The sequence below is a fragment of the Loxodonta africana genome, chromosome 13, assembly GCF_030014295.1.
Source record: "Loxodonta africana isolate mLoxAfr1 chromosome 13, mLoxAfr1.hap2, whole genome shotgun sequence".
Classification (NCBI taxonomy): domain Eukaryota; kingdom Metazoa; phylum Chordata; class Mammalia; order Proboscidea; family Elephantidae; genus Loxodonta; species Loxodonta africana.
In genome coordinates, this window is record NC_087354.1 from 81,906,277 (window position 1) to 81,919,432 (window position 13,156).

Sequence of the window (13,156 nt, forward strand, 5' to 3'; positions counted from 1 at the left end):
AAGCTTGCCATTTCAAAAAAAAAAAAAATAGTGGTGGGGATATGCTTAAAAAATAAATGTTGCCTTCGAGTTGATTCTGACTTACAGGGACCCTACAGGACAGAGTAGAACTGCCTCATACGACTTCCAAGGAGCAGATGGTGGATTTGAACTGCTGACCTTTTGGTTAGCAGCTGAGCTCTTAACATTGTGCCACCAGAGCTCCATAATATGCTTATTCATAAAACATCTTCTCAAAGTAATCAAAAAAGAAAATTATTTGAAGAAGAAAAAGTAAAAGTAAGGTATTTGGACTTGTCTTACAACTATCCTCATTCCTCTGATAAGTACAAGGTCAAACAGTATTTTTCAAGCATTTAGAGAAATTTAAACAAGACTCAACAATGACACCACTGACATACTTTGGATTTTAAAGGTAACTTTTAATTAAAAAAGAGACATATTATTTTATTTTCCAATTTTTTATGTATATTTAAATTGTCCGTGTCTTATACAGTGTTTTACTTTAATTTTTGACTGAAACTTTTAAGTTAATGTTATTTAATAACTTATATTAAATAATGTCATTAACTCTAAGCATTTTAAAAACTATATCAATTCTAGTATAATAATTGTATGAAATTAAAAAAAAAATCTACTATGGTTTATTTTATTTTGTATCGGTGCTGCAGTCCCTTGGCAGGGTTTCCCAGGTGCTTAATAATCTGCCTACCTTTCCTCTTTGACTATATTGCTCATTTGTTCTCAACTTGCATCTTTCTTAACTATCCCAACTATTGTTTTTCTTTCTGGAGTTCCTTGTTTAATGCCTCTCCTTTTTTCTTATAAAACCTTACCTAATCTGCCTGATCTCACACTTCTCGCAAGTTCAGAATAAGGTTTCAAACCCATGATTTAGGATATAAAGTCAAGCTCCCTGAGGGCAGAAGTTTTGGTCACTTTGATTCACTGCGGCAGATCCAGAGTTTCTGGTACATCAAAAGAACTCAGTAAATATTTGTTCAACAAATAAATGGCTCTGACAATGAGTTATCTTGCTTATATCATAAGTATTTCAAGCTTGTTTTGTTAACTTCTCCAATAAATCACAAATCCCTCTTGATACATGCCAGCGTTTAGCAGGTTTGGACCTGTACCTCTGGCCCATTTTCCTCCAGGCTCTAGTCTTGCAAATTGCACAACTACTGCCAGATGAATGGAATACTCTGGGTCAAGCTGCCCTGCTGACAAATTGGGTTTCAGATAGAATAGCACTCTCTTTATGCTTGATAGTCTCTAAAATAAAGTGATAAATATTAGTGATACATGCATTAAAATATTAACAAAGTTTAAAATAGAGAATATATTTTAAGGGTTGTGTTTGCCTACACAATTTAATGATAAATATAAAAAGTTTTTATACTATATTTAACTGAACCTTAACAAACAATTTTACCTTTGTAGCTATATCCTACAAAGAGCCAGGGGCCAAATGCTCTACACATGAACATTTTCTTAGCACTTGTAACCCTGATTTTCAGCTCTTATTTAAGCCCTCTCTTCCTTCTTCGAAGGAGACCTGGTGGCACGGTAGGTAAGTACTTGGCTGCCAACCTAAAGATTGGAGAGTCAAACCTAACAGCTGCTCTGCTGGAGAAAGAAGTGGTAGTCGGCTTCCATAAAGATTATAGCCTTGGAAATGTTATGGGGCAGTTCTACTGTCCTCTAGGGTCACTATGAATCAGAATCGACTCAATGGCAGTGAGTTTCTTTGATTCACTGTGTGGCTATAGAGAGGTCAAGCACTGATTACCAGGCTGCTTTTCTCTTCTTCCCTTTGGTTGTGAGAAGCCTTGAGTCATTCCCAATCATCATACTTGTCCTGCTAATTCCCTACACCTGAGTCCCCACAGCTTCTGTGCACTGGCAGCTTTTTCTTTTTAGGTTTCATTTTTTTAGCTTTATATTACAGAGCTAGTTTTATTTTTAACTTGATCTCCTTTTAGGAAAAACAGAAGAAGATGAAAGAAATAACAAATCCCGAAGTGATTTCCCTATGTATATAAAATTATAAAGTGGTTTTCCTTCAAATCAGGAAAATAAGTTGCTTAATAGACAAAATCCACTGCTTTATCTCCAACAGTATTTCTAGCACTTCCTTTCCAGTTTCTAAAGCTCAGAGCTACAAAATAAATATATATCTCAAAGAGAATTTAATTAAATAAGAAAAATTCCTTACAGACTAGCCAAATGAGCTCTGTAATTTTCATTTTTTAGCTTGGTTTCTCCCATCTTTGTTGAAGAAGTACGCCCCCCCAAAAGTATTTGAAACCAGGCACCCACATGTTACACTGCTGTATAGCAAACTTAGTGCTACATTGCATGCTTAGGTTGCACGATGTATGAACAGTATTTGCTCAAAAAGAACTGACTTATCGACTAATCATCTAAAATACAGAAAATAAATTTGTATATATCATGATCACTCTTCAGACAATAATGTCCTCTTCCATTTTGGAGAGAAAATTTTATGTATGCTTTCCTTTTTAAAACTGAAAAAATTGTCATTCCATAGCTACAAAATATAAAAATTAAATTTGCCAGTTCTTGCTTCATAGTCATCAATTATTTTTATTATAAAGATAGCTCTAAATATATAGCAATTTTAGTGGCCATGATCACATGATCAGGGCAATATTTCACACAAAGATTTCTCTCTTTCTAACTTCCTCTGTCTCATCAAAGCCAAAGTACATCAGCTTTGAAATGGCAGCTGTCCAGAGGGATTTGCCCCCAATCATTTTGATCTAATGATCTTTGTCTGTGTGAGGACAAAGCAATAACATGTTTTCCATGAAAGGCAGGAACTGCTTTATTCTTTCTTTGATCTCTAAAGAGAAATTTTTGAGTAGAAAGGTGAGAGGACCTACCTTAAGCCTTTCCTAAGAGATTTTTAGTGCTATAATCTAAAAATAAATAGCCTATTTTTATTTGAAAAGTTAGAAATTTCTGAAAGCATAGTTCCAAAATGAATGGGGCCTGATTTTGTTTTAATCTTTTAAATACTTAAAAGTGATTCTTCCCCTTTTAAATATCTACATGTCTCTAAGTCCCAAACTGCAGATATTTTACTCATTAAGAGGACTGACACCACCATTTTAGCTTGAAAATAAATGAGATATTTCATACTGACTATTATTTCAAAAAAGAAAGTGATGTCTTCAATAACCTTTTTCTCTTTTTTCTCACTTTCTTTGGACCACTAATTGAACCACAGTCTCTGTTATAATCTAACATTGTCTTTCTCATGTCACCCTCAGTTCTCATCATTTTACTCATTTCTTCAGTCAGCCTTGTACCCAATTAATTTATTTAACATTTTCTATATGTGTATATGTGTATGTGTCTTCATCTTTTGGGATATATGAACACTGATCATTAATTTATTGAATGATTTCTCTAGCTCTCAACCCAATTTTACTTCTCAATAAACTTAGTAATGATTTCATTCTTGACTTCAAGAAGTCACGAAAACCACAAAATAATTTAATTTCTTCAATAAATATTTAAATTCAGATAATTCACTCAATAACACTTTGTGCAAAACAATGATGAAGCAATTTTGAGGCATAAAAATATGGATAATATACATTATTCCTGGCCAAAAGAGCATACAATCCCATATGGAAAGTGAGAATCATAAGAGAAAGCTATAGTGCCAGGCAATGTGCTATACAAGTTCTATAAAATATCTTAGGAATTTGAATGAGCTGCAGCCTTCAGAAAAGTTAAATAAATAAACAAATGGAGCATATAGTACCTTATGTTTTGAAGATAAGTATTTTTATACCTGGAAAAGCAAACCAGGTAGAAGAAACAGGATGAGTACAATGGAGAGAACTGAAAGAGCTTTAAAAATCATTGTTTTTAAATAGCTAAAATGTAGACCATCTATGTGGGTAGTATTTAGTAATGATTTTCCGTGATTGTCAAGCTAAGAATTGTAAACTTGATTATGAAAACAGGAACCTATGTGATTAGGAGAGTGACATATTCAATTTAGCACTACAAGGCTATTGATTTCAAAGTGTAAGTGTATGATGCATTCAAGAGGAAAAATTTAGAGCCTGGGAGTCCAGATAAAAGAATGACATAATAACCTAGGCATAAGGTGACAAGAGTTGTAGCCACTGTAGAAAGAGTGAGTATAGAAAGTGTATGAGCAAAGTAAATAGAGTGGCAAAGAAAAATGTACCTTTGAAATTTAAAATTTGAAGATGTTGAAGAATGGTGGGCCCATTAATAGAATTTGAGAAGATGGCAAAAGAGCAAGCTGAGGGGTGATGAAATCTTGGTCAATCTTCCCAATTTTCCTCTCTCTTCTTGTATAGGAATTTATACTCCCAGTCCAATTGTCACAGGATTTTTGCAGAACCTTTCTCCGAGGATAGAGTATACTTCCCAGTCTGGTTAATGTTGGATTTGGCTTTGTGATTTGCTTTAGTAAATAGAAAGTGGGCAGAAATGGCAATGAGACAGTTCTCTAATGAGGCTTTAAGAGGTGTCACTTGACTCCCATTTACATTCTGGCATTCCTAGGATCAGTAAGAAAGGAGTGTACCCAGGTAGCGTCTGACCTTTAGCATGGCCCTTAAATTGACACGTCTGAAGCAGAGATGGGCACAGCTTAAATCCTGGATCCTTGCACAGCCTGTCCAGAACTTAAAACAAAGCTATCCTAGCTGGTCTGCAGACCGAAGGCAGAAAAATAAATGTTTGTCTTAGTAAGCCATTGAGTCTTAGGGTAATTAGTTATATTGTGTTACTGAAGCAATAAATAACTGATGCTGGATGGAAAACAGTGAATCATATTTGACATTAGGACCTGATATGGAAATGTTTTGCAAAAAACTAGAAGTCTTAGACAGAGGTATATCCTGAAAGTTTATGGCTGGAGAGGAAAGAAGAAAAATAAATAAAATAAAGAAGCTAAGCAGAGAATGATTATTATTAACACAACTAAGAAAATGCAGCCAGTGAGGAAGAAAAAGTGATTGAGCAGCATAGTCCAATGGTGAACCTAGAGGATCTTATGACAAATTTCCCTAAGTTATAATTCCAGGTCTGAAATATTTGACTCATAGTCTTGAATAAGTTAGTACAGTTGGCCCTCTGTATCTGCAAGTTCCACATCTGCATATTCCACCAACCGTAGATTGGAAATTCTCAGAAAAAAAAAAAAGTTCCAAAGAGCAACTTGAATTTGCTACACACGGAGCACTATGCTGAATCCATGCGATTGAAGTGATGTGCAGGCATCCCCTGCTGTAGCCTCCTGCCATCTCACAGATCCTCAGCCTCTCTCCAGCACTCTTGTTTGAGCATTACTTGTCTCAAGTCTCGTTAGTTCACTGTTTGTGTTATGGGCACCCCTTTGTTTCTGTGAAAAAATGGGTCCTCAAAAAAAAATGGTCAATGCAATACCTCAAAGGCTAAGAGGGAGTATAAAAGTGCTATTTTTTTGATGAGAAAATAAAAATCTTAGTTCTTTTGAAAAGTGGCACGTCATTTGCCGAAGTGGGCCTTAAGGTCAGTAAGAAGGAACTGGGCAATTGCACTATAAAGCAGAAAGAAGCTGAAATCAATGGAAGTGTTTGTGCTGCCCCTACAACTGCAAAAATGGTCTCTCTAGTTCATGATAAAGAGCTTGCAAAGAATAAGAAAGCACTGTTAAGTGTAAGCATTAACAACTATTTACATAGCATTTACATCAGGTATTATAAGCATGTATTCTAGAGAAGATTTAAAGTATATAGGAGGGTGTGCTTAGGTGATATGCAAATTATATGCCATTTTATATAAAAGAATTGAGCATCCATGGATTTTGGTATGAGAGGGTTCCTGGAACCAATCTCCTGCAGATGGCAAGGGACAACTGCCTCAGTTTTTTCATTTCTATCATCAATAGGCATAATATCGATATTTGTTCTAGAAGGTTACTGAGTGTGAGGAACAAATCCTTTAGGCAAGCCATTTGACCGTATTTTTCTCCTTTCCTCTCCCTGCAGCCATTCTCAGACCTCAGACCTTGGAACAAACCACCACCCCCACTGAGGCCTGATGTTTGTTAGCAAGGTTAAAAGGATACAATTCCGGATTAACTATCTCCCCTCCTCAGGAAATCAGAGGAGCATGATGCAGTGGAATGTTTGTTAAAACCAAAACCAAACCCATTGCCATGGAATCAATTCTGACTCATAGCAGCACTTTAGGACAAAGTAGAACTGCCCCCATAGGGTTTCCAAGGAGTGGCTGGTAAATTTGAACCACCGACCTTTTGGTTAACAGCTGAGCTCTTAACCACTGTGCCACCAGGGCTCCGAATCTTTGTTAGCAGGGTTAAAAGACATAGATATTCACGTAGACTAAGGGTATAAAAATTTTAAGGGTATAAAATAGCTGGCAGAGGAAGTTTTCTTGGTCTCCTCAGCTATGGTGTAGGTGGGCCACATATAGCATAAGCTTACAGTCTGCCTAAGTGCACCTACCTGGCCAGGGAAAGAACAGTAGTAGGTAGGGTCCCATTTAAGCCTCTTACCCATGGCACAAAAGGGTATGCAAGGAGGAGTCATCAACTTCCCAAACAGCTTTTGAGGGCGGACTTCTTAGGATGAAACTTTTCCTGTTGTATGCTGATTTTTGTAAGGGATAAAAGGTACTTTACATGTGGTAAAGTGTGTTCAGTCTCTGATCTGAAGGACGTGATATTTATGGAGCAATCCATATTACTTGTTGGTGCCCTTTATCTAAGGATCTCTGGCTATCTAGAAATTGGGTTAAACCTGTGAGTACCACATGGCTTTGGAGTGTTGTCTTACAGTTATGGTGTGGTCAAGTGGGACATGTTGTTCTACAATGTAGAATTTACTGAGATAATGTATTATGCAAACTCTACTGTAGTGATGACCACTGTAATTTTTGGCTAAAATTTAAATCTCTAACTCAGTTCTGTCCAACAGGACTTTTTGTGCTGATGATAATGTTCTATATCTTCACTTATCCCATACAGCAACCACTAGCAACATGTGACTTTGGGACATTGGAGATGTAACTACTATAACCATAAATTCTCATTAGAAGTTGATGATGTCTCCCACAGCAACAAATTATTACCCCAACTTTTCATATGCAATGTTTAACACTCAGGCAAAAATAAGCAGGAAACAAAGAGAGAAAAAGCAAACAACAGTGGATCAAAATAATCTGATTATGCACAAATTTTAAAATAATTCTGGTTATTATTATCTTAGCTATCTACTGCTGCTAACAGAAATAGCACAAGTGGGTGGCTTTAAGAAACAGAAATTTACTTTCTCACAGTTTAAGAGGCTAAAAGTCTGAATTCAGGGTGCTGGTTCTAGGAGAAGGCTTTCTGTATCTGTTGGCTGGGTGGAAGGTCTTTCTTTGAGCTTCTGCTCCTGGACAATCTTCATGTGGTTTGGCATCTGTCTTCCCCCATTTCTCCTTTTCTCTCTTGCTTGTTTAATCTCTTTTATATCTCAAAAGAGAGTGACTTGATCAGTAGAAGAAAAGGCACTAGAACTACCTGATAGGGAAATCAAATCTCTAATATTCAGAGCTATCCAAGAGTTGAAGCAAAAATGAGGAAAAAATAGACAAAGTCATGGAAAAACCAAAAGAATTCATGGAAAATACAGGAAAAAAAAATGGAGAATTCAGGAAGATAATACAGGAACAAAATGCCAAAATAAATTCACAACTAGAAATTACACAAAAACAACAATTAGAAATCCAAATGGTAAACAACAAGATTTCAGAAATGGACAATGCCATAGAAGGGCTGAGGAGTAGATTTGAAACAATAGAAGACAGGATCAGTGAAACTGAAGACAAATACTTGGATACAACTCTGAGGAAAAATCAGAAAAAAGTGAAGAAACCCTGAGAAATATGTGGGATAGAATCAAAAGCAGAAATTTGCCACTGATCTGAGTTCCAGGCAGAGGGAGAAAATGGAAAATACAGAAAGGATCACGGGAGAATTGCTGACAGAAAACTTCCTTAACATCATGAAACATGAAAAGCTGACCATCCAAGGAGCTCAACAAAATCCAGTTAGGATAGACCCCAAAAGAAAATCACCAAGACATATCACAATCACACTCACATTAAAACCAAAGACAAAGAAAGAATCCTGAGAGCAGCTCAAGAAAAAACAAAAATACAAAAAAAGTCACATACAGAGGAAAAACAATAAGACTAAGTTCTGATTATTCAGCAGAAACCAAGCAGGCAAGAAGGCAATGGAATGACATAAATAAAACCTTGGAAGAAAAGAAAAAACTTGCCATCCAAGAATAATATGCCCTGTAAAACTCTCATTCGAATATGATGGTGAAATTAGGACACTTCCATATAAACAGAAATTAAAGAAATATGTAAAAATCAAACCAAACTTACAAGAATTATTAAAGAGAGTCCTTCAGTTAGAGAAAAAACAACTTCAGACCACAGCCTGAGTCTAAGAAGGAAGATTATACCAGCCAGGTACCAACCTAGGAAATGAGCTCTCAAGGACTATCCAAAACCAAAAAGAATTAAAACAGGAAACCAGAGAGGTTAATCTGTAAATGACAACAATGTCAGAGCCATAAAAGAGGGAATAAACAGTATAGGTATAAAACTTTCTAATGGAGAGGAAATCAATGCAATACCAAGTAATGATAGACTGGTTCAAAATTAGGAAGATAAGGGTAATTTCAAGGTAACCACAAAGAAAGTTAACAAACCTACTCATCAAAATAAAGGAGAAAAACATAAAGTCTCAGTTAAAAAAAAAACTGCAAAAAAAAAAGAAATGAAAAAAAATCCGCAAACATAAGGCATTTGGCACAGAAGAGTAAGAACAAAGAGAACATCAGCACCACAAAAAAGCACCACAGAATGACAGCAATAAACTCATAAAAAAAAAACAGTGCCCATCAATAATTACACTGAATGTAAATGGCCTAAATGCACCCATAAAGAGACAGAGAGTGACAGAACAGATATAAAAACCAGATCGATCAATATAGTGTCTACAAGAGACACACATTAGAAACAAAAATGAGAATTTATTAAACATCAAAGGATAGGGAGAAAAAATCAAGTAAACAGTTACCAAAAAAGAGCAGGAGTGGCAATACTAATCTCAGGTAAAATAGAATTTAAAACAAAATCCACCATAAAAGACAAAGAAGGGCACTACATAATGATTAAAGAGGTGATTCACCATGAAGACTTAACCATAATAAACATCTATGAACCCAGTGACAGGGCTCCAAAATACATGAACTCTAAGAGCACTGAAAAGAGAAATTGACAGTTCCACAATAATAGTAAGAGACTTAAACACACCACTCTTGGTAAAGGTCAGAACACCTAGAAAGAAACTCAACAAAGATACAGAAGAGCTAAAAGGCACAATCAGCCAACTTGACCTCATAAGAAAAAAAAAAAAAAACACTTTGCCCAACAGCTGCCAAGTACACATTCTTTTCCAACGCACATGGAATGTTCTCCAGAATAGACCACATCTCAGGCCACAGAGCAATCCTTAACAAAACTTAAAACCGTGAGATAATACAAAATATCTTCTCTGACCACAATGCCATCAAGGTAGAAATTAACAAGAGGAAGAATAAGAAAAAAAAAAAAATCAATTACATGGAAACTGAATAACACTCTGCTTAAAAACCACTGAGTAATAGAAGAAATCAGAGATGGTATAAAAAAAGACCTAGAATAAAACAAGAATGAAGACACATCATACAAAAACTTTTGGGATACAAGAAAGGCAGTCCTCCAAGGCCAACTTATAGCAATAGATGCACACATCAAAAGAGAAGAAAGGGACAAAATCAAAACATTAACTACACAACTTGAACAAATAGAAAGAAAACAGCAAAAGACACCCACAGACACTAGAAGAAAGGTAATAACAAAACTCAGAGCAGAAATAACTGAAATGGAGAATAGAAAAAAAAATTTAAAAATCAACAAAACCAAAAGTTGGTTCATTGAAAGGATCAACAAAATTAACAAACCACTGGACAAACTCACAAAAGATTAACAGGAGAGAATGCAAATAACTGAAATAAGAAATAAAATGGGGGACATTACAACAGACCCAACTGAAATAAAAAGGATCATAACAGATTATTATGAAAAAACCATACTCCAACAAATTTGAACACCTAGAGGAAATGGACAAATTTCTAGAAAAACATTACCTACCCAAACTAACATAAAATGATGTCAAAAATCTGAACAGACCCATAACAAGAGAAGAGGTTAAAAAGGTAGTTAAACAAACAAAAACTCCCCGCCCCCCCCGCCAAAAAAGCCCTGGCCCAGAGCTTACACCAGTACTACTCAAACTATTTCAGAATGTAGAAAAGGAGGTGATATTTTGAATTCATTCTGTGAAGGCAACATAACCCTGATACCAAAACCAGGCAAAGACACCACACACACAAAAAAAGAAAATTACAGACCAATATCTATCATGAATATAGAGGAAAAAATTCTCAATAAAATTCTAGCTAATAGAATTCAGTATCATATCAAAAAAATAATACACCATGACCAAGTAGGATTCATAGTAGGTATGCAAGGATGGTTCGACTTTAGAAAATCAGTCAATGCAATCCACCACATAAATAAAAGGAAAGAAAAGAATCACATGATCATCTCAATCAACACAGGAAAGTCTCTTGACAAAGTCCACACCCATTCCTGGTAAACACTCTCAGTAAAATAGGTATAGAAAGGAAATTTCTCAACATAATAAAGGGCATCTACACAGAACGAAAGACCAACATTGTTCTTAATGGACAGAGGCTAAAAACATTCCTCTTGAGAACAGGAACAAGAAAAGGATGCTCTTTATCACCACTCCTATTTAACATTGTGCTGGAAATCCTAGCTAGACCGATAAAGGAAGAGAAATAAATAAAGGGCATCCAAATCAGTAATGAATAAGTTAAACTGTCCCTATTTGTGGATGATATGATACTATACATAGAAAATCCAAAAACTCCATGAGACAACTACTGGAACTAACAGAAAGATTCAGCAGAGTAGCAGGATACAAGATAAATTTTAAAAAATCTGTTGGATTCCCATACACCAAAAAAGAGAATGATGAAAAGGAAATCAGGAAAACAATACCATTTATAATAGCCCCTAAAAAAAAAAAAAACCTTAGGAATAAATCTAACCAGGGATATAAAAAAACCAAACCAAATCCAGTGCCATCGAGTCAATTCTGACTCATAGTGACCCTATAGCAACCCTATAGGACACAGTAGAACTGCCCCATAGATTTTTTAAGGAGCCCCTGGTGGATTTGAACTCCTGACTGTTTGGTTAGCAGCCGTAGCACTTAATCACTATGCCACCAGGGTTTCTGGGATAAAAGACCTATACAAAGAAAACTACAAAACACTACTGCAAGACACCAAAAGAGATCCACATAAATGGAAAAACATATGGTGCTCGTGGATAGGTAGACTCATCATTGTGAAAATAACAATTCTACCCAAAGTAATCTACAAATACAATGCAATCCCGATCCAAATACCAACAACATTCTTTAAAGGGATGGAAAAACCAGTCATTAACTTTAGATGGAAAGCAAAGAAGCCCCGGATAAATAAAGCACTATTGAAGAAGAAGAACAAAGTAGGAGGGTCTTGCACTACCTGACCTCAGAACCTACTGTGCAGCCATGGTAGTCAAAACAGCCTGGTGCAACAACAGATACATTGACCAATGGAATAGAATTGAGAGTCAGGTGTAAATCCATCCACCTACAGTCACCTGATCTTTGGCAAGGGCTTAAAGTCCATCATACGGGGAAAAGACAGTCTTTTCTGTAAATGGTGCTGGCAAAACTGGATGTCCATCTGCAAAAAAATAAAACAGGACCCATACCTTACACTATATACAAAAACTAATTCAAAATGGATCAAAGACCTTAGAATGGAGCCAAAAACTATGAAGTTCATAGAAGAAAAAATAGGATCAAAGCTAGAGGCACTAATACACGGCATTAACAAGATACCAACCGTAACCAGCAACACAAACTCCAGAAGATAAGCTAGATAACCAGGATCTTCTAAAACTTAAACACGCTCACCAAAAGACTTCACCAAAAGAGTAACAAAGAGAACCCACAGACTGAGAAAAAAATTTTGGCTATTACAAATCAGACTAAGTTCTAATCTCTAAAATCTACAAGAAAATCTAACACCTCTACAACAAAAAGACAAATAATCCAATTAAAAAATGGGCAAAATAAATGAACAGACATTTCACCAAAGAAGACATTCAAGCGGCCAACAGGCACATGAGGAAATGCTCATGATCACTAGCCATTTCAGAAATGCAAATTAAAACCACAATGAGATACCATCTCACCCTGGCATTACTGGCACGAATCAAAAAAAACTCGAAATAACAGATGTTGGAGAGGCTGCATGGAGATCAGAACTCTTGTGCACTGCTGGTGGGAATTAAATTGGTAAAACCGCTATGGAAAACAATATACCCATCAACAGAGGCATGGATAAACAAACTATGGTACATAAACACAATGGAGTATTACACAACAATAAAGAACAACAATGAATCTGCCAAGCATCTCATAACATGGATGAATCTGGAGGGCATTGTGCTGAATGAAATAAGTCAATCACAAAAGGACAAATATTGTACAAGACTGCTAAAGTAAAAACTCATGATAAGGTTTACACACAAAAAGAAACAATCTTTGATTGTTACAGGGGAGGGGAGGGGTGGAGATGCAAAAACACTAAAAATACAGTAGCTAAGTGGTAACTCTGGTGAAGGGTAAGACAGTACAGAATACCTGGTAAGCCAGTACAACTTGTACAAGACAAGGTCATGGAAGCTCCATAGACACATCCAAACTTCCTGAGGGACCGAATTGCTGGGCTGAGGGCTATGGGGACCATGGCCTTGAGGAATATCTAGTTCAATTGGTATAACACAGTTTATAAGTAAAATATTCTACATTTTACTTCAGTGAGTAGCGTCTGGGGTCTTAAAAGCCTGTGAGTGGCCATCTATGATACTCCATTGGTTATGGAGC